General features: G+C 39.1%; 1 protein-coding gene across 1 annotated transcript in view; it reads right to left on the bottom strand.

Moving 5' to 3' along the window:
• Nucleotides 1-19,303, bottom strand: part of LOC115209887 (ceramide glucosyltransferase) — a 327,186-nt gene that overhangs the window by 130,071 nt on the left and 177,812 nt on the right. The window contains exon 3 of the mRNA XM_029778470.2: nucleotides 17,367-17,401. The gene's annotated coding sequence lies outside the window, so the exon portion shown is untranslated. The remainder of the gene's footprint in view (nucleotides 1-17,366; nucleotides 17,402-19,303) is intronic.

Below are 19,303 nucleotides of genomic sequence, written 5' to 3'. Positions count from 1 at the left end.
TATCAACCAACAAAAACAAATCAAGCAGAAAAATAGTGAACAAAAAAACCCAAAATAACAGGGTATAAAATTTTAAAACCAAAACATAAGACTTCATGCATAAACCTGGCCCCTCGGTGTCAAATCCATCAACATTCACATAAATAGAGAAACATTTCTAGTTAGTTTGGAAGCCTGTGTTTTCACTGTGAGAGCCTTAACAGGCTGGCAGAGCGATGAGAACTGAGGAACTTCCACATGCAGGGCTCACTTCAAACCCTTTATCAAGATAAAAATTAGAGAAAAGTATAGTTTTTTTTTCCACCAACACAGAATCTACCCTAAAAGAAGCCACCCCCACCCGATGCCCTTGCCGCCACCACCAACAACAACACTATTACCACCTCCACCACCATCATCATCATCATCATTGTTGTCATCAACATTATAGGGGTGAATTTGCAGAACTGTAAGAACATCAGACAATATGCCTCCTTGTGACATTCGTTTAACTTGTACTTTCTGAGTTCAAATCCAGCTAAAGTCATTTTCCTTTTATCCTTCCAGGGTCGATAAACTAAGGCACCACTCTATTGCTGGGGTTGACTCAATTCAACTGACCATCTTCCCCATATTTCAGGCCTTGTGCCAATGTGATAAACAATTATTGTTGTTGCTGTTACTGTTATAGAAATGACAGAGTGCTATACATAATTTCTGTAATGTTTATTGATCTTAAAGCAGTGAGCTGGCAGAAACGTTAGCATGCCGGGTGAAATGCTTAGTGGTATTTCGTCTGTCTTTACGTTCTGAGTTCAAATTCCGCCGAGGTTGACTTTGCCTTTCATCCTTTCGGGATCGATAAATTAAATACCAGTTGCATACTGGGGTCAATCGAATTGACTGGCCCTCTCCCCCAAAATTTCAGGCCTTGTGCCTTGAATAGAAAAGAATATATAACTGTTAAGAGTTGCAAGCTTGCAGAAATGTTAACCGCCAGGCAAAATACTTAGTGGTATTTTGTCTGCCATTACATTCTGAGTTTAAATTCCGCCAAGGTCAACTTTGCCTTTCATCCTTTTGGGATCAGTTAAATAAGTTACCTATTTCTTTACTACCCACAAGGGGCTAAACACAGAGGGGACAAACAAGGATAGACAAACGGATTAAGTCGATTACATCGACCCCAGTGTGTAACTGGTACTTAATTTATCGACCCCGAAAGGATGAAAGGCAAAGTCGACCTCAGCGGTATTTTGAACTCAGAACATAACGGCAGACGAAATACAGCTATGCATTTCGCCCAGCGTGCTAACGTTTCTGCCAGCTCACCGCCTTATATTAAATAAGTACCAGTTATGCACTGGGGTCGATGTAATCAACTTAATCCTTTTGTCTATCCTTGTTTGTCCCCTCTGTGTTTAGCTTCCTGTGGGCAATAAAGAAATAGATTTTTATTATATTATTAAATGGGTGACTGTGGCAAAAAATTATTAGAGTGAACGGTTCTACACTAAGTATGTAACTAGATTGAAGAACAGGAGAGAGGGCTTTGTACCTTTGGTGCTCATGGTAATCCTAGATTTTGTAGGGTTCCTTAAGTGGCCCTAGTTGGAGTTTTACCTAAATCAAGAGAACTACATCATTCATGTTATCACATACTCTGTATATTTTTATTGCATTTCACTGTCATTTCCATTTTTTACTCTCCATCCTTTACATAAATACCCACAAAAATTGTTGTCAATCTTAGTGATGTCCTCCCTCGTCTATGCCCCTATGGCAAATAAAAGAAATTATCATTGTTGCCGTAGAAAGGTGTTGAGGTGACAGAATCATTAGCACGCTGGGCAAAAAATGCTTAGTGGTATTTTGCCTGTTGCTACGTTCTTAGTTCAAATTCTGCTGAGGTCGACTTTGCCTTTCATCCTTTCGGGGTCAATAAATTAAGTACCAGTTTTGTACTGGAGATTGATCTCATCGAGGGGCCTGTCCCCCAAAGGATTATTATTGTTGTTGTAATTGTTATTCTGTTATTGGTAACCAATAGCAGTCAAATGAAACTAGGAGGGAGGAGGTGGTAGATACTGGGCTGGGTTGGGGTAGAATACTCAGGCTTGCACCCAAGCCCATATTACAGCAATTACATTACATCACAGCCTCTCTATCTCCACCACAGACCAACATCCAGTGACAAGTAGATGTCAAATTTCACGTTAACAAGAGAAATTAAAGCAGTAAAACTATCAAAAACTAGTGAAAAGTAAACAATTGACAAAAAGACATGATGATAGGAGGGTGGGAAAGAGATAGCCTCCATCACCTCCACCACGACACACACACACACACACACACACACAGGGGCATTAAAAACTTGTTGATAAATCAAAACAAACTCATTATCTGGAAATTTCAACAAGTTCAGATTTCCATGAAGATTATTATTTAACTTGGCATTGAGTTTTTGGGTTTAAATAAGCTGAGGGTTTTTGTTGGGGGGGGGGTCTTTTTTTAATACAGCGAGAGAGAATAAGGTAAAAGACAGAAGAGGGGGATGGAGGAGAGAAGAGGAGAAATAGAGGGAGGGGTGAAGAGCAAAGAAAGGGAGCGAGTTACAGATAGAGAGGGGGTGAGAGAGGCTGAGAGAGAGAGAAAGAGCCAAAAAATAGATGAGGAGAAGGAAAAAGAGAGAAGGGTTTGGGGAAGAGAGAGATGAGACAGAGGGAGGAAAATGGGAGGCAAAGAATATGGCAGAAGACAAAGAGAGAGTGAGAGGTGTGTGATGGACAGAAGGATGAGAGACAAAATAGAAAGAGTTGAGAGAGAGACAGACAGACAGAAGGAGAGAAAGGGATGAAAGATAGAGGTAGAAAGGGTGAAAGACAGAGAAATGAGAGACAAAAGTAGAAAAGGATAGAACCAAAAAGAGAGACAGACAGACAGATAATAGACAGAGGTAGAAAAGGTGAGAGACAGAGAGGTGAGAGACAAAAGTAGAAAGGGAAAGAACCAGAGAGAGACAGATAGACAGACCAATGACAAACAGGTAGAAAGAGTGAGAGACAGAGATGAGAGACAAAAGTAGAAAAGGAAAGAACCAGAGAGAGAGACAGACAGACAGAGGTAGAAAGAGAGACAGAGAGATGAGAGACAGAGGGTGATAGGCAGATAAGAGAGAGATGAGAGACAAAGGTAGAAAGGGGGTAAGAAGAGAGAGAGAGAGAGATGGAGAGAGAAGGATGGAGAGAAGCAAATAAGAGGGACAGACAGACAGACAGACAGAAAGGGAATGAAAATGAAAGTGAAAAATATAATGGATATAACTAAAAATATGCAGAATTGGTGAGAGAGAGAAAGAGAGGTAGAGGGGTAGAAAGATAGTGAGAGGGAGATAGGGAAGAAGCTGGTAGGAGGGAGTGCACGGTGTTTGGAAGCAGGGAGCACAGGGACAGGGGTGATGCAGGGAGCAGGGAACACAGGGATAGGGCAATGCAAGGAGCAGGGACAGGGTAAATGCATCTATTCAGAGTTAACAACTTGGTTAAGATAACAAACATGGACTGTCATGTTTAGTGACATTCTATATGAAGCTGACAGCTGCTAACACCCTTCAGTTCCAGATAATAGAGCATGGCGGAGTGAGTTGGTACAGAGAGAGACACTGACAGAGAGATCGCTTCAGTTAAGATAAACACACTGTGTGTATATATATGTATATATATATATATATATACCCCCTCTATCCCTGACCTATCAACACCATTATATTGACCAGAAAAGGTGGGGAACTGACAGAACCGGCAGCACACTGGGGCGAAATGCTTAGCGGTTATTTCGTTATTTCGGTTATTTTGTCTGCCGCTACGTTCTGAGTTCAAATTCCGCCGAGGCCAACTTTGCCTTTCATCCTTTCGGGGTCGATTAAATAGGTACCAGTTACGCACTGGGGTCGATATAATCGACTTAATCCGTTTGTCTGTCCCCTCTGTGTTTAGCCCCTTGTTGGTAGTAAAGAAATAAGAAACTTCAGCACACTGGGTGAAATGCTTAGCAGTATTTCGTCTGTCTTTACTCTCTGAGTTCAAATTCTGCCGAGGTTGACTTTGCCTTTAATTCTTTCAGGGTTGATAAATTAAGTACCAGTTGCATACTGGGGTTGATCTAAACGAGTGGCCCAATCCCCAAAAATTTCAGGCCTTGTGCCTAGAGTAGAAAAGAATTATACTGACCAGAGAATCATAGGAGTAGAGGGGAAAATAAGTTATAAAGGTGCTGAGTGTGTGGGGTGGTAAAAAGATTGCTTTCCAACCACAAGGTTCCAGGTTCAGTCCCACTGCATGGTTCTTTGAGAAAGTGTCTTTTATTGTGGCCCTGGGCCAACCAAAGCTTTTAAGTGGATTCGATAGACAGAAACTGAAAGCTCATCATGTGTGTGTGTGTGTGTGTGACCGTTTTTGTGTCCCACTACTGCTTTGCAACTGGTGTTGGTGTGTATATGTCCCCATAACTTAGCAGCTTGGCAAAAGACAAATTGAATAAGTATCAGGTTTTAAAAAGACAAGGGAATGATTCATTCGACTAAAAATTCTTTAAAGCAGTGCCCCAGCATGGCCACAGTCTAATGATTGAAACAAGTAAAAGACAAAAGATGACAAAGATTTCTAAACTGTGCAATCCATGGAAAACAGACCTATGATGATGATGATGACGACAATGATGGTGATGATGATGATGACGACAATGATGGTGATGATGACGACAATGATGGTGATGATGATGATGACGACAATGATGGTGATGATGATGACGACGATAATAACAATGATGATGGTGATGATGAAAAATTGTTTTGTACTTAGATACCTCACTGTCATATTCTCTGCTAAGATTATTATTTCATTATAATTTACTTTTTTTTTTCTTCCTGGACCTATTTACCAAGATCATGCTGTTTATGATGCATATATTTTAGTGCACCATCTGCTGGTGTTAAGTGCAGTTTTGATGGCAATAGCAGACAATTATCTCCTGCTGGCGGTATGGACAAGCATGCTTATAGACATGAGTGCTTATACGCACCACAAGTCCGTTTGAGAGGTTCTCTCATGGTAAATATTTCAGTATTCTGTGTTCTAATACAAAATTCACTTTTAAGTCATCATCATCATTGTTTAACGTCCGTTTTCCATGCTGGCATGAATTGGACGGTTTGACTGGGGGGGGTCTGGCAAGCCAGGAGGCCACACCAGGCTCCAATCTGATCTGGCAATGCTTCTACAGCTGGATGTCCTTCCTAACGCCAACCACTCCAAGAGTGTAGTGGGTGCTTTTTATAGTCGGGTCAAGGAGGCTGGCATCAACCACTTTCAGATGGTGCTTTTTATGTGCCACTATCACAGGAACCAGTCGGGGCCAGGGGGCTGGCATCAAACACGTTCAGATGGTGCGTTTTACATGCCACCAGCACAGAAGCCAATCGGGGTGAGGGGGCTGGCATTGACCATGTTTGGATGGTGCTTTTTACATGCCACCAGCACTGGGAGCCAGTCAGGCAATGCAGCATCAGGTGGCACTCCTCAGTGGGGATAAATATTACCTTTTGGTATAAATACTGCTTCTGCTGACAATCATATTTTTTATTAAGCAGCTTTACCTGTTGCATTTAACTTACCTATACTGTGTCTTCATTTATGTGTCAAGAACCAAGCAATGAGATTTTTACAACTGGTTCCATTTCCTTTATTTGTTCACGATGATGATGAATCATAAATTTTCTGTCTCTGATTGCATAAAATGTTTCTGGGGAGTTTTGAGCATAAATTCTTTAACTCTTTTGATACCAATCAGCTCAAAACAGCCTCTGGTTTCCATCTAAAGTGCTTGTATTTAGATTAAAGTCTACTACCATAATTTTATGGTGTTAACCCTTTAGCGTTTAAATCAGTCATATCTGGCCCAAATATTCTATCTGTTTTATATTCAGACCAGCCAAATCTGACCTCTCAGTATCATTCTAAAAATACACAATCATATGATCAAAATTTTGAAGCTATGAGATCATGAATGATAAATTTAAAACAGAGGTAAAGTGGCTGAGTTCCTTTTGAGTGTTGGACCTCATGGAGGCAAGGTGATTGAGTCCCTTCAAGTGGGCCTCACAGAGGCAATGACCAAGTCCTTTGGCATTGATGTGCTTGAGAAGACACATCAAGCCAAGCAAAATCACAGTTGTGGCAGATACCGGTGTCACACAAAAGGCACTTATGCCGGTGGCATGTAAAAGCACCCATTACACTCTCGGAATGGTTGGTGTTAGGAAAAGCATCCAGCCATAGAAAACCATGCCAAATTAGTCTGGAGCCTGGCACAGCCTTCTAGCATGCCAAACCCAGTCAAACCATCCAACCCAGCATGGACAACAAACATTAAATGATGATGATGATGATGATGAATGTGAGTCAGCATTACATTTGATAAAGTAATCTGAATGCTAAATTAGATAAAAACAAACTTAGTTCCTTATTTAACTGATGTTATTTTACTAAATTCCTCAAAATTTTTGATTATTTTCAAACTTAATTAAAACGTATACTGCATTCTAATGAAAATATGATCTTGAAAGGGATAAGGACTTAAGAGTAGCAACAATCTGGCAAAAATCTTTATTTCTTTATCATGAATATAATTATTTAATTTGGTGTATGGCTTATTTTATAATCTTTGGTTTATATCTAACAAATGAAGTAGGTAGGCTCTTATTGACAACTTGTGACCCACCACCTGTTATTGCTACGAATTAGACAACAGTTTCTTATAGAATAGCTTCGCCCCACCCCAATATAAATATATATCAACATCATCATTGTCGTTTAATGTCCGCTTTCCATGCTGGCATGGGTTGGACAGTTTGACTGAGGACTGGCAAGCCAGAAGGCTGCACCAGACTCCAATCTGATCTGGCAAAGTTTCTACAGCTGGATGCTCTTTCTAATGCTAACCGCTCTGAGAGTGTAGTGGGTGCATTTACGAGCCACCGGCATGAAGGCCAGTCAGGTGGTCCTGGCATTGACCATGCTCAAAATGTGTTTTTTACGTGCCACCTGCATGGGAGCCAATCCAGCGGCACTAGCAACGACCACGTTCGAATGTTGAATCAACTTCTTCATGAAAATCCATGTCAAACGACCAGAGAACTGGTGGAACAGATGGACTGTGATAAAAAAAAAATGTGGTAAACCACCTTCACTTGGATGCTGCACACTTTGAGCAAAAACAACAAAGATCAACACTCCACAATCGCCGCCAGTTTGCTCGCTTGACATCACTTAACACATGGTCACAAACAGCATTTTCTTCACCACATTGTCACTGGTGATGAAAAATAGCGCCTTTACATCAATATGAAGCAGTGAAAAGAATGGCTCAACCCCAAAAAACAAGTGACTCCACAAGCAAAACAAGACCTTCATCCTCAAAAGACCATATTGTGTGTGTGGTGGGACAGGGACGGCATAATTCATTACGAACTGCTTGAGTGCAAACCAAACACTCAATGCGGAACACTACATTCAACAACCGCACTGACTCAGCAAAGCAATTCAGCAAAAAAGACTGAATAGGTGAAATGGTATTCTTCTGCAACACGACAACGCCTATCCTCACATCGCCAATTTGACCAAAGCCATGACTCAAGTACTTAAATGGGAAGTGCTGCCTCATCCTATATACTCTTCAGACTTGGTGCCACCAGATTTTCATCTCTTTCAACCACTTTCAAACGCTTTGCATGGTGCATCATTCAATAATGACATGGAATTGAGGCCTTGGTTGGACGAATTCTTTGAGTCAAGACTGGGAGATTTCTATCACCGACGCATCAAAAAGCTTATTGAATGATGGAAGGAAGTTGTAAACAACAATGGAAAGTATATTATTGATTGATTTGTTGTAGTCTTTTTTTGCTTAAAATAGATTTGAAAAAATTGCTCATGGGTTATTCCTCAACCTAATATACATATAAACATGTGTGTGTGTGTGTGTGTGTGTATATGCATATATATATATATATATATATGAGAAATAATTGAGATTCATTTGAATTAGGTACTTAAACTGAGGCACCAAGGCAGTTTGGTAAAGTCAGCATCCATATATATATATATCATCATCATCATCGTTTAACGTCCGCTTTCCATGCTAGCATGGGTTGGACGATTTGACTGAGGACTGGCGAACCAGATGGCTGCACCAGGCTCCAATCTTGATCTAGCAGAGTTTTTACAGCTGGATGCCCTTCCTAACGCCAACCACTCAGAGTGTTGTGGGTGCTTTTACATGCCACCGGCATGAGGACCAGTCAGGCGGTACTGGCAACAGCCACGAAAAAATCATGTTTTTGGGGTTTCTTTTTACGTGTCACTGGCACAAGTGCCAGTAAGGCAACGGTGGTAACGATCACCACACTCGAATGGTGCCTTTTACATGCCACCAGCACAAACACCAGTTAGCCGCTCTGGCAACAATCACGCTAGCTCAAAAATTTACTCGTCCTGTCGAAAAGACGCTTGTCTGTGACGTCCTGTTTTTGTTGTTATTATTATTATCATTATTGTTTTTACGTATTTTTGTATTCTTATTCGTGCTATCATTATTGTTTTTACGTATTTTTGTATTTTTATTCGTGTAACATTGTTCGTTTTTCCGTCCTTGTTTTGTATACATTCGAGGCTTTCTTCCAAGGAATCTAATGCGCTTGGCTTAGATTTTCCTTTGGGGCTGGCCAGATCGGAGCAATCTCAAGATTAATCAGCCGAAATTGCTAGCATGGGTTGGACGGTTCAACCGGGGATCTGGGAAGCCAGAAGGCTGCACCAGGCTCCAGTCTTATCTGGCAATGTTTCTACAGCTGGATGCCCTTCCTAATGCCAACCACTCCGTGAGTGTAGTGGGTGCTTTTTACGTGCCACCTGCACATATATATATATATATATATATATATATACAATTATATTAAGGGGGAAAGTTGAAATACGACTGTTCTCCTCCATACTGAATGAATGTCTAAACATTACAAAGCTAGCAGGCTAGTGAGAAGATATTTAAAAATGACTCCACATCAATTGTGAATTAGCTAATTTCAAGATTAAAATTCGCAATTAATGTGGAGTCTTTTTTAACCATCTTCTCACTATCCCACTTTCAATCTCATGTATTTATGGAGTTTTCCTCAGTAGCTTTGTAATGTTTAGACATTAATTCAGTATAAGGGAGAAAAGTCATATTTCAACTTTCCCCCTTAATATATATATGTACATACACACATAAATATAAAATTGGTTCAGTTTCACAGCCGGAAATTGGTCCATGCAGAGAGAGGGAGGGAGAGAGTGTTGGCAAGTGTGTGTGTGTGTGGGAGAGTGGGGGAATGGCGGAAGAAAAAAAGTCATGAAATATAACTGGAGAAAAGGGAAAAAATATGGAATGGAAATCCTTAAAAAGGGAAATGAAATGAGAGAATGTAAATAGGAAGAAGAGAAAGAATAAAGAAGGAGAAGAAATGCTCATTCTCTTCTCGGTTAAAAGGTTATAGTAAGTCTTGCATCACATATTTAAATCAGAAGTGACCAGGGGCCCTTAGCTATGATGGGGTCATGCAAGATATTACAAAAATATAAAAAATACAAATGGCAAAGGAGAGAGACAAATAAACAAACAAAAAGACATGTTTGACAAGACAATCTGTATGAAAGGAGATAGGGCAAGATTCATTTGGTTGTCAAAATGTGATTGGCAGGCAGAAATGGTGGTGGTTGTGGTGGGAGAGAAGGCAGATGAACTGAACAGAGAAACCTAATATGTAATGGACGCAATATTTACTTAGAACCTTGCTGACCCTATACATACTAACAAAAGGATCTAAACAAATAAATGAATGAATACAAAAGTACATATAACAATTCCAGGAACCTTTGATTCCATTAATAATCTACATTAATCACAATTCCATTTAATCAGAATATTTAAGTCCAAGAATATAAACTTCCTGTTTTGGATTATCATAAAGAAGTGGCAAAGTAGTCAAGGGTGTAGAATTGCTTATGCTTCAGTACGATTACTTGCAAAGAATTATTTACTTTGTAACGGGATGAAACACACATTTTATAGAAATAGGGGTTTGCGGGGCTGGTTGGTTTTGTGGTTGAGTCGAGTGGTATGTTAGGGGTTTAGTGTGGTTCAAGGGGGATTTAAGTTAAAAAGAAGAGATTGAGATTGAGATTTTATTAAATGAAAAGTTTTGCTATCAAGCTGGGAAAAAAGGATATCTATTCAAAGATGACTATGATGCTCCTCCACTAGAAGCCATGAGAGCCAGTACCTGGTATTGCATCTATTATCATCATCATCTGAAAGTAGAAATATATGTTCTTTTCCACTCTAGGCACAAGGCCTGAAATCTGGGGGGAGGGGGGCCAGTTGATTAGATCGACCCCAGTATGCAACTGATATTCAATTTATCATCCCCGAAAGGATGAAAGGCAAAGTCAACCTCAGTGGAATTTGAACTCAGAATGTAAAAACAGATAAAATACCTATTTCTTTACTACCCACAAGGGGCTAAACACAGAGGAGACAAACAAGGACAGACAAACGGATTAAGTCGAATACATCGACCCCAATGCGTAACAGGTACTTAATTTATCGACCCTGAAAGGATGAAAGGCAAAGTCGACATCAGTGGAATTTGAACTTAGTACGTAACGGCAGACGAAATACCGCTAGGCATTTCGTCCGGTGTTCTAACGATTCTGCCATCTCACCACCTTGATCATGAAAGAAATGAAAAGGCAAAGTGAATCTCAATGGCATTCGAACTCAGAATGTAAAGAACCAAAAAAAGGTCTGCCAAATAATTTTTCCAGTAGAGTAACAATTCTGCCAGCGTGGCAGAAAGTTTGTGTACATCCTCATATTTACCATTTTCTAAAATTTAGTAGAATTAAAACATTCATGGATGAATCTGAACATAAAAAGAAGAAATGACTGAATGCAGTGGTTAGTTATATTCATCATATTTGGCCATGATAAATAATAATAATAATAATAATAATAATAATAATAATACTATTGCATTTAATCTTTCTATTTCTATGTGGCATCAAGGTTTTTTGTTGGTTTTTTTTCTTTCTTCTTTTTACTGATTGAAATAAAACACAGATTAAACAGTCTGGGGGATTGAGCAAAGACAAAAAAGAAATAAAGCTGAAAATTTTATAGATAAAAAAAAAATGGAAACATTTATATCAAAAGTAAAAGTGAAATGGCTATCACTTTTATCTAAGAGTTCATCTGAAAATCTTTGTTGTTGTTGTTGTCGTCACTGGTCTCCTTTTTTTTTTTTTTTTTGGGGAGTTTTTGCTGATGATATATGTTTGTATTTGAAGCAACTAGATATATCATCACCGTCATCGCTGCTTTAACGGCTACTTTCCTATGCTTCTGTGTGTTCGTGTGTAACTGTGTGCATGTATATACAAATACATAGATATACATATGTATATAAATATATGTGCACACATATTCATAAACACATAGATATACACACACATATGCATGTATGTATTTATAAACACACAGAGAGAGACATATGAAATGAAATCATTCTACCCAGCCATCCTGTAAAATTTTATCTTGTTTTTCCACCTGTTTTCACTGAATATAAATAGTACCAACAAGAAAATGTAAAACATTTTGTAAAATTTATAAATCAACATGCTCATGCACTTTTCTGAATGAAAAACTGGGATTTTAACAAAAATAAAAAGAAAATAAAATCAAAAAACAGGATGCTGAAAGACCCAGTCCCAATGCACAGAATCTGTTTATGGTTGCAGAAACGTTAGCACACCAGGAGAAATGCTTTACGGTATTTCATCTGCCGCGACGAGCTGGCAGAAACGTTAGCACGCCGGGCGAAATGCGGAGCCATATTTCGTCTGTCGTCACGTTGTGAGTTCAAATTCCGCCGAGTCGACTTTGTCTTTCATCCTTTCGGGGTTGATAAATTAAGTACCAGTTACGAACTGGGGTCGATGTAATCGACTTAATACCTATGTCTGTCCTTGTTTGTGCCCTCTGTGTTTAGCCCCTTGTGGGTAATAAAGAAATAGGTATTTCGTCTGCCGCTACGTTCTGAGTTCAAATTCCGTTGAGGTCGACTTTGCCTTTCATCCTCTCGGGGTCGATTAAATAAGTACCAGTTATGCACTGGAGTCGATATAATCGACTTAATCTGTTTGTCTGTCCTTGTTTGTCCTCTCTGTGTTTAGCCCCTTGTGGGCAGTAAAGAAATAGGTTATGTGGAGGTAGAGGCTTGAATGGTTAAGATGCTTGCTTTATAACCATGTGGTCATGAGTTCAGTCCTATTCCTCAGCACGTTGAGCAAGTGTCTTATAGCCCCGAGCTGACTGATGCCTGTTAGTGAACTGCATAGACAGAAACTGTGTGGAAGCGTGTCATGTATGTGTGTGTGTGTGTGTATGTCCTTGTATTTGTTGCCTCCACCCCACTGCTTGACAACTGGTATTTGTTTACAGTCTTGCAACTTTATGGGTTGAGCAAAAATGTCTGATGGAATCAGGCTTAAAAGTAAGCGTTAGGTTTAATTTGTTTGACTAGACTCTTCAAGGTGGTGCACCAGCATGACCTCAGTCCAAATGATTGAAAAAGGTGGAGGCACATGGCCTAGTAGTTAGAACAGTGGACTCACGGTCGAGGGATTGCGAATTCAAATCTCAGACCGAGTGATGTATGTGTTTGTGAGCGAAACACCTAAGCTCCACACAGCTCTGGCAGAAGTTAATGGCAAACTTCTGCTGACTCTTTTGCCACAGCTTTCTCTCACTCTTTCCTCCTGCATCTTGCAGCTCACCTGCGACAGACCGGCATCCCGTCCAGGTGGGGAACCTATACGCCAAACAAACCGGGAAACCGGCCCTTATGAACCAGACATGGCTCGAGTAGGAACAAACAACAACAAAATGATTGAAAACATGATTTTAAGAAAACTGACAATTTACTCATTCTCTCAACCACAAAGATAAAGGATTTCAACTGTGTCTCTGAGAAACTCAAAGAATCAAATTTGTTTCAATATTATGCTGAGTATATCATTGCTGCTTCTCTTGCGCAACATGCTAATCCAGTTATTTATAGCTGTCAATCACTGTCATTCTTATTAATTAAATACACACTAAGTAGCATTGAATGAAATATATTTATCAGGTCCACATTCCATGTTCATGGACATAGAAAGACAATACACTGCAGAAGTTTTCTCAAGGCACTGATGAAGCGCATTGACACAGAAATACATGTATCCTAGAGTTCAGTGACATCATTCATGGCTAGTATTTACACCTATACTATCTATAAAGAGAATTTCTTCTCTGGAGACAACTTGTGAAGCATACTGTCTTACCATGACTGAATGCACACAAACATATTAACTATGTCTGTACATACCTATACACACAAACACACACATATATGAATGATTATTTAGATTTGGTCAACAGAATACCATGATGTGACCACCATTGAGTTAACTTCAAGAGGAAATGATTAGTCCTCTTTAAATGCTATTTATTCATAGGGAATATTGTTATACCAAGAATTACTCCAGCAATAACACGGTGACAAAAGGAAAAGAAATCAACCGACAAAAATACAATAAAAAAAACTGAATATTAATATTCATTTCTAGTAAAAAATGGGTAAAAATACAAAACGGGGAGTGAAGCTTACGTTAGAAACAGCAATGTGAAAGGAAATGAGAATCAATAATTCATATAGATTAGAAACCAATAGCAGACACAAACAGTAATTGAACAACAACACGTCCAAGAGAGCAGGATGGAAAAGGTCACACAACATTATTAAAATGATAATACATATGTTAATATATGCATTCAGAACAACTGGCCACATCAGAATAGAGAGTTCCTCTTGAAGGGAGAGAATGCAGAACTCATTAGTCTATATCCTTTGTCATAGATTATTGCCTTGTTTCCTGATTGCAGGATTTTCCAAAAAGGACAAGTGTGTACAAATACAGACGTATTCACACACATTCATACATGCACACACACACTCACACATATAAAAGGAGAAAAAAAAGAAAGACGGGTGTGCATGCATGCATATATATATATATATATATATATATATATATATATATATATATATATATATATATATATACACACACACACACATACACATGTCTGCCTAAATAGAAACATATTCATATGCATATTTATAAACATATACACACACAGACACATATAAATGTGGACAGTTGGACAGATAAACAGGCAGACAGATAGCTTGATAGAACTGTAGGTAGGTAAGTAGGTAGCTGTATGGGTAGGCAGGGACAAAGAGATGGACAACACAGATTTAGTTAGCAATATAACATAAAGATACATAAATAGTCAATACCAATACTGCCTGGCTGATTCCTGTACCAGTGGCACATAAAAAAGTGCCATTCATGCATGGGCAATGCCAGCGCTGCCTAACTGCTGCTGTGCCGGTGGCTCATTAAAAGTGCCATTCAAGTAAGGTTGATGGCAGTGCCAGTGGCACGTAAAAAGCATCATTCAAGCATAGTTGATGCCAGTGCTGCATGACTGGCTCCCACGTCGGTGACACGTAAAAAGCACCAACTGATCATGGCCATTGCCATCCTCCTCTGGCTCCTGTGCTGGTGGCACATAAAAAGCACCCACTACACTCACGGAGTGGTTGGCTTTAAGAAGGGCATCTAGCTATTGAAACACTGCCAGATCAGACTGGAGCCTTGTGCAACCTCCTGGCTTCCCAGACTCCGGTCGAACCGTCCAACCCATGCTAGCATGGAAGACGGACGTTAAACGATGATGATGATGTTGATGATGATGAATTTAATAAAGTAATTTTGTCATTATTTAGCTGGTGTTTGGAGCATAAAACAACATGAAAATCTTGATTACCCAGCTACACCTACATCCAGACTGAACCTGAAACTACATCCCTGGGAAGTAAACTTCTTAACCACACAACCATTGAATTACATAAATGTTATATGACGGGGTGTTGAAAAGTTTCTGGCTTGAGATAAAGGGAAAATACAAGAGGATCACCTCATTATGATTTTATTCAATATATTCCTCTCTCAGACTCACCCACTTATTGGAGTGGTCCATCAGATTTTTTAAGCTCTGTAAAAGGATTCATAAGGTTGGGCCTACAAACAGGCCTTTCATGATACCTTTAAAACCAGAAACTTTTCAACACTCCTTTGTATTTCAGCTGATGAATGCTAATTCAGTAATATAACAGTCTATTTGTTGCATGAACTGTTTTTTATCCCGTGTATTTTGTTGATAGTAAAGATATTATTTAAAATAGATGGAAAAAAATAGATGGATTTATATATTTTATCTAATCATATTTGAAAATGGATTTTCTGTGTGGTAAGAAGCCTGATTCCCAACCACATGGTTCTGGGTTCAGTCCCACTGTGTGACACCATGGGAAGGTGTCTTCTACTATAGCCTAAGGCCAACCAAAGTCTTGTGAGTGGATTTGGTAGATAGAAACTGAAAGAAATCCATAAGTAAAAAACCAGTATATTCATTGGATTTTATTATCCCTTAATGAGGTTGGCAACCTTTATTTGAACTTTATATATATATATATATATATATATATATATGCCAATGCTGCCTGACTGGCACCTGTGCTGGTGGCACATAAAAAGCACCATTCAAGTGTGGCTGATGGTAGTGCCACCTTACTGGCACTTGTGCCGGTGGCATGTAAAAAGTACCATTTCAGCGTGGTTGATGCCAGTGCTGCCTGACTGGTTCTCATGTCAGTGCCGCATGACTGGATCCCATGCTGGTGGCATATAAAAAGTACCATTCAAGTGTGGTTGATGGCAGTGCCACCACTGGCACTTGTGCTGGTGGCATGTAAAAAGATCCATTTCAGCGTGGTTGATGCCAGTACTGCCTGACTGGATCCCATGCCGGTGGCACATAAAAAGCACCCACTACACTCTCAGAGTGGCTAGCGTTAGGAAGGGCATCCAGCTGTAGAAACCATGCCAGATCAGATTGGGAGCCTGGTGCAGCTTGCTGGCTTGCCAGTCCTCAGTCAAACTATCCAACCCATGCCAGCATGGAAAGCAGACATTAAACAATGATGATGATAATATATATATATATATATATATGTATGTATGTATATCTATGAGAGCGTGTCTTTATGTCTGTGCTTGTCCCTCCCACCACTGCTTGACAACCAATGTTGATGTGTTGGCATCCCCATAACTTAGCAGTTCACCAAAAGAGACTGATAGAATAAGTACCAGGCTCATAAAAGAAGTACTGCAATCAATTCATTAGACAAAAATTCAAGGTGGTGCCAGTCAAGCAACATTGAAATATATATATATATATATATACACAGAATAAAACAAATAAAAAATCCAAGATAAAAGATACATTAAAAAAAATGACCAAATTTTTAATTGTAGAAAATATTTTTTTAAATCTATCTGTTTTTGACATTTATTTTGACAGAGTATATTCCACTACAAGAGATGCTATCTCAGGAGAAATACTGAACTAACTGGCCTATCTACAGTGTATGTACATTAAGCATGTTGCATAGATGGCTGCACACACATGCATTATATATGTAGTGGTATTCAACTACTCTTTTTAACACAGTGTGCATCCGGGTGTGTGCATGTATGTAAACAAATTCAACTTAAACACACACACACATACAGTATTCTTATTAAAAAATTAATAAGAATAAAATAAACAAATGAGAAGAAAATCTTCACTTAAACCCTGGTCAAGGAAATAAAGGTATTAAAATGGATAAAATATATGCATATGCTTGGCCTAGGGTGTTAGGGGTGTTTGGTTTATGAACATAGGGATGCAGATTCAATTCCTGGGATAGGTAGCCTGTTGTGGCTTTGAACAAGGTACTTCACTTTAGGGAGTCCCACAGCACTAATCCAGCTATCTCACCTTCCTCTATATGCTGCTCAGTCAACGGTGAAGGGGACCCAAAGGGATTTCAGTGTACGTTCACAACTACATAGGTAGCTAAAACAATTAGCAAAAGCATAATATATGTTACCAAGATATGCTTACAGGTAATTGATGACTACCTGTATAAATATACATACAAATTTTCAGTAACATACATGTACATATACAGACTAATCAAATAGTATTTGTTTGCATAAAATAAAAATTCTGTGAATATAACAACTTAAAAACAAACGAAAAACATATTTTGCTAAACAATATGAGCACCTTACCTTATTCTATTTTCCTGTCCGCATTTTCAACATATCTACAAGAAAAAAAAGAGCAACCTGGTTAATATACACCGTATCTAATATATTGCACATTATAGAGGATAAATCAAGTCAGACTGCTTTTTTCATGGTCAAATTATCAGTAATTCAAGAAACTCACCCACCAGTTTGTTCAAGAGTACAGAGGGTAACAAGCAACCTAATACACTTACTTGCAAGGCTGAGTTGTCAACAGCTAAACAAATCACCCACTAATCTTCCTTGATGAAGAGGGTGGCTACAAATCCCGTAGGACAAATTTCTGAGTCACACTCAACCTTATGTCAAATGACTGCAAATCATTCTTATCTTATAGTCTGATGTGACTGGGCAGAGGAGTAGCAGTGCTTTTCCAGAAAGAATTAGGTTTAGAGGCTCAGATAATCTTCCTAGATCTGACAGGTGTGAGTGACAGTAAAGGCAATGCCTTCAAACTAGAGGCCATCTATGCACCCATCAGGACTTGACAGCCAGATTTCTTTCAATACCAGGAAGCCTTCCTAAGAACATCCTGCTCTTTAGTATTAGTAGGGGATTGGAAAGGTATTTTGGATGCATGAAGGGACTGTGCAAGGTTAACCCATAGTAGGGATGCAAAAGTCTCAAAACAATGTCTGACAGATACTGACTAGATTTCCTGAATGTACCAATGTAGACTTGAAGCAACCACGATGGATCTTCCAGATTGTACTTAAAGCATTCATTAGGTTAATGGACAAAGATGTGTTAGGGTGTCCACAATTCATACTGGTCAGCTATACAGATGACAAATTTGTAATCTTCACAGTTACCTTAAATAGGACTACTGGAAGTTGATGTCTTTCCTGATACAAAAAGACTACAGAGACCAGATTGATTATTGCCCCTGTCAAATGTTAAGAGGCATTTGACAGGGGCGACAGACAAAAACGGCTGGTGGAGATCCTGAAGAGGGCAATTAAATACAAGTCAATAGCATTTAGTAAAGAGCAAGTGATAGAGAGAAATAGTTTAGAGGAAGAGCTAATTAGTAAACTAGAAAGGGCAATTAGAAGTGGTGTCATGACAAATGTGCAAGTGGCAAGAATGGCCCTTGGCTATTTCTTCAATATGAAACACAAAGACTGAGTTGTCAAGGATAGAGCTCACATGCTACAACATGAAGGAATGAAATTTGATAGGCTCTAGTAGTGGAGGCACAACACGGCAACAAAGCCACAATTCAGTCATTGACAGATCAGGATGGGAACATACTATATGGTGACAAACAAATGCATGTGGCCTTCCAGCAGTACTTTGTCTGTTTAGAGAAAGGAATAGGCCACAGAGAATTATAGACTTTAATACCTGGAGGGCCAGCCACATCTTTTGGAAGAAGAGGTTAGGCACTGTGAAAGGCCAATAACAGCAACTGAGATACATGAAGTACTGGGTGGTTGTGCAAGGGACAAACTACCTGGTTAGGATAGTCTGCACTATGAGTTTTATGGTTATATGCCAAATCTGTTTTGTGACCTCTTGGCAAACATCCATCACAATTGACAGCAAAACAGGAGAATTCCCAGATCTGTGAGTTGAGGTGTGTTAACTTTACTGAGAAAGGCTGTCAATACAGGGGATATTATAGACAATTTCTCACCCATAACACTGATAAATGCAGGGTTTTAAATTTTGGCCAAAGTATTAGCAAAGAAATTGGTGTTTGTCATGGATGGTTTGGTTAGAGAAGCTCAAACAAATGCAGTCCCCAATAGATCCATCTACAACCTCCTCTTCATAGACAGAATGGTTTCTTACAATCAAATTTTTCCCTGAAGCGGATTTTGTCACCATCCTCATAGGACTCATTAAGCCATACCAATTTATATTATTTAATGAATTGCTCTATTCTCTTTTATAAAAAGGGTTTTCTACAAAGT

Source organism: Octopus sinensis, linkage group LG3 (assembly GCF_006345805.1).
Source record: "Octopus sinensis linkage group LG3, ASM634580v1, whole genome shotgun sequence".
Classification (NCBI taxonomy): Eukaryota; Metazoa; Mollusca; class Cephalopoda; order Octopoda; family Octopodidae; genus Octopus; species Octopus sinensis.
This window is presented reverse-complemented; position numbering and strand designations above follow the sequence as displayed.